General features: G+C 35.7%; 1 pseudogene; it reads right to left on the minus strand.

Annotated features, from left to right (window-relative positions):
* Nucleotides 1-2,792: 2,792 nt before the first annotated feature.
* On the minus strand, nt 2,793-3,935 carry LOC148189489 (uncharacterized; annotated as a pseudogene).
* Nucleotides 3,936-4,361: the final 426 nt, after the last annotated feature.

Below are 4,361 nucleotides of genomic sequence, written 5' to 3' on the forward strand. Positions count from 1 at the left end.
AGAGTTAATTTAACTCTTTTTGGAGAGTTAGTACCTTAACACTAATTTAGTGTAATTATTGACTTTTTGGAGTTAAAATTTAACACTTCTTAACACTAACCAGTGTTACTTACTATCTCAACACTTTTATGTAGTGTTAGACTGTTAGAATTGTTGATGAACTATACAAGTGTTACAGACATTTTAACACTGTAAGGTGTAAAATCAGTTATTCTGAATTGCTAAAAGGTTTGCTAAAAACAATGACATCACGTTTAGTTGAAACTTATTTATTTAAAACATGCACCACAAATTAACATTAAAAACACTTTAAAACGTGACAATAGGGAACAATGTATGCTCTCTCACTGTCATTATAATACTGCTTGTCCAAGGGTTTAAAATAGGTGAGTTGGTTAATGCAAATCAGAGTATATTCATTGTTTTGCTCCTTTATGCAGTATGCATGAAGATGTTCATCAAAGTACAGGGTTTCAACAGTACAAACTATTATGAAAGCACTCTGTTCATGTACTATGATATTGCAGATTTTCTTGAACACAGGTAGGTCATGGGATGTTCCAGTGCATACAAATAGATCAATCTGGTACTCAGTACAATAATTTCTGACCCAACATGTAGTTGATCTGAAAACGTGTCTAAATGCAATGTCTGACAGAGTAATTCTCCACCTCTCAAGCTATCAATTGTTTTTATTTTTGAAGGACCAAACTCAAATCTCTTAAAATAATAATATTCATAGTAAAAAGCCAGTTGAGGCTGGTGTTTCTTTACTAGAGATTTTGTAAGATTTTTAAATTTTTTTGCAGACTTGTTTTGCTTCGAATCGCATACCCCACACATGGAGAGGTCCAATCTGTTTAATACATCTTGGATAGTGGATCATTAGGTGATGTTTGGGAATCTTTTTTTTTTTTATCAGAGAACAAAGTTTTGAACATATTATGGTGGTCAGAGATCAAATGTGTCAGGTAACATACCATGCCATCAGTAAGAATAGGGGAGAAGATTATATTAACAATCTGTAACAAAAGAAGCACAAAGTTCCAGTGATTATTGTCCCTTTCAACCATATCACCAAAGATCAGTGGAGTATTGCGGAGAATGCACAATGACTGAATAGCATTTAACCTCAAGTGCTTACTGTTATCATCTATTTTTAACCCACTTGGTTTGTTTTCACGTTCTAAGTAACCATAATTAAAACTCTGTATCCTTTCTAACTGTTTTCATAGAGGTGTAATCATTGTGAATCAGGTACTGAAAAAACAGCTTCAACTCATACTGTAAGATACCCTCTAACAAATCATGCATTATATCAACTGCATAATTGTTAGTACTATGAAAATATTGTAATGAATTGCGCACACAAGATTTTTTAACACCATAAATGGAAGGCAGAGTAGGATGTTCACTTAATGCATTACAATGTTCAGTATAGAGCGCTTGGAGTGCAAAACAAGTCCAGGATTATTCTCAGTAAATACAGACTGGATTTTTTCTTTATTTGTTAGACAGAACCTAAACCATTGTGTTACCCTGAAACTTTCAACAAAACCTAACAAGCTATTTAAGGCAAGATTATCTCCTGTGACTTGAATCAAAGAGCCAAACAATGGTTCGTCAATAAACGGAAGCTGAATTCCTTTTGTTTCTAAAATTTTCAAATCATCAATTAGAGGCTTTAGTATTTCATCAAAACCATATGTCTTTACATCTTCTGTGTAGAAAAGAGCTACAAGATGCACATCCATTAACATGGAGTTCAATTTCAGTGGGAGGTTTTTTTAAAGTAAAATAAAATAAATTTGTGGATCCCTTTTTTAGAACCTAATGGGTTGGCTGATTCAAAATCATCGTAGTAGAGCAAAATTTGTAGAGCATACCTGTGTTGTGAGAACAGAGGGTGGTTTTGAAAATATGACCCATCATTAATGTCATTGTATATCCCGGTTTCACCGTGTTTCTCTTGCAAGAAGCACTTCCTTATCTCACTGTTTTTGAAAATAGACTTTAGTGTATCTAAAACTGGTACATACATATACTTGTCTGTAACAGGAATCTGACAATAGACACCAGTAGTTCTGTCTTTCTGTGTATCCAACCTCACACCAAGGACAAATTCTTTGGCTCAACCATTTCCCTTTTTTCATCATAATATTTTTGTCTCTTTGTCTCTGTGTTTAATGTTGAAAAAAGGATTATCTAATTGATTCAAATTGTGCTCAATTTTCTTATAAGGTTCTGACTTCTTAGTTTCAGGGGAAAACATTTGGAGAACTGCTTCTCATGCTTGACTTTGAACATCATTGACAACTTCCTCCATTGAACAAACCATTGTTTGGACGATGCTTTCAGAAAGATCAGAAGTTTGTAGGTGTGCAACAATAGAACTGCACATTCTATCAAGTGAGTTATGTGTCATAATAGGGGGAACCTGCAACATACATGCAGAAGTTGATGGCTAATCACTTGGAAATTCAACCTCAAAGGGGTCTTTGCATGTCTGCTTCCTGGTTAGTATCAACCTGTTCTTCACGGGAATAACTATGTACAGTGATAAGGTGCTTTTTGAAACCATTATATGTACAAAATGTTGAAAGACATCCTTGCTCTCCACACTTATTTGTAAATTACTGTAAATTTTTGGCTGGATATAAAACATGTTAAAACTTTAAAAGTTGGCAAAGAAGTTAACAATTTTTGTGGTGCATTTTACAAACAAAACATATGAACATGTTCAGTGAACTGTTTTTTTGTCCATGCTCTGACCTTTGTGCAATGGGGGCATTTTAGTGCTCTCGCAGCAGTCGTACTCTCAGTTCCTTGACTCGTGGGGTTTCCTTTGCATTTCCAACATCGATGTTGTAGATTGTGGTTTGAATGAAAGTGTAAAAACTGGAAAGATCTTCATCATAAGAGGCTGAAAACATAGTAAGCTTTGAATAGCCCATCAAAGATAGCAACTGATGTCAGAGCATTGCATGGGAGAGCCTTCTGGTCCAAAACAATGAAGAACCTTTTGATTTTCTTCTTTTGCTCACCGATGCAGAGGAGAAAGGGCTGTCTAGCATCAACTTTCTCCAGGAATGTAGTGAGGCTGACTCCTTGCTGTAGTTAGAATGTCACAAATTCATATATACAGTAAACTTAACATTCTAGATGATTAGATTCCTCCTTAGTCCTATGTCAACCTATATCTCATACTTCTTTACATACAACTGCAACTTTACATACAGCACAATAATTCAGATTTTGGTACTACAAAAAAATGATGGTACACAACTTAACAAATCTTAGAGGATGGTTGGCTGCCTGTGCTGAGCTAATCTTGGCTGTTTTCTTATGGCCTCTTGATATAGGGGGCAGGAGGTACAACAGCAACAAGAGAGCTGATATATCACTATCCCAGCCTAGGAGACAAAAATTATATTTCTTAGTAATTTTGCAGTCAATATTCAAATTACCATATTTGAGTACTGCTAATTTATATTTATTTTACTGCTGCATATTGGAATTATAAAAACAAGCAACTGGGTATAATTTAGATACAGGTAAACTGTCTATATTTACTGGAGTCATTGTCCATCTCAGGGTCAAAAGATGCCCGCAGCTCCTTAACATAAAGGCTGGAGGGAAGATTATGGCTTTCTGCAATGACTTTGGGCTTTAAATATGAAGGCCATTTTGCAAGGAACTTTCCAGATACTTCAGCCCCAAACATCATGGAAAAATCCTGGTCAATCTTAAAACCAAGACAAAATATCCATACACAGGTGGATTTAGCTTTCAAATATTTATTTTGCTATCAAATAATCTATGGATATCCTTACCGATCCAGATATGTCACAGAAACAAGGGAACACATCCAAGACTGAGGATGCTGCATCCTGGTCATGAACCAGTTTCTGTCTTTATTCGAAGGTGGCTCTCATCTTCTCTTTGACCACAGAGTTGACCACCTCGTCGCGCCGCAGCTCTCCCCTGGAGTGAAGCGATGACCTGGACCTCCCTGGAGAAGTCTAATCAAGTCGGCAAAAGTAGGCAAAATAACATCTTCTAGTGATCAGAGTTGATGTCGTATAGCAAAGCTTTAATGCCAAATTTCTAAATTCTAATTCACCGTTCAGCGCGCATCCACACTTTAGACCACGTATTTTCACCCACTATCATCCATAATTAATCATTTACATCAATTGAACATTCTTCACTTAGGTTCCCTTTCATTTGTTCACTGTCCCTTATATGTCATACTACTCCCTCTATTTACTCATCATTTTATTAGCCCAAATAAAATATTCTCATTTATCGCCAAGTCATTGTCTGTGGACATTATTTCATGAGAGAAACAAGATCAATGT

Source organism: Plectropomus leopardus, chromosome 5 (genome assembly GCF_026936395.1).
Source record: "Plectropomus leopardus strain MGB_pleo_1.0 chromosome 5, ASM2693639v1, whole genome shotgun sequence".
NCBI classification, from domain to species: domain Eukaryota; kingdom Metazoa; phylum Chordata; class Actinopteri; order Perciformes; family Serranidae; genus Plectropomus; species Plectropomus leopardus.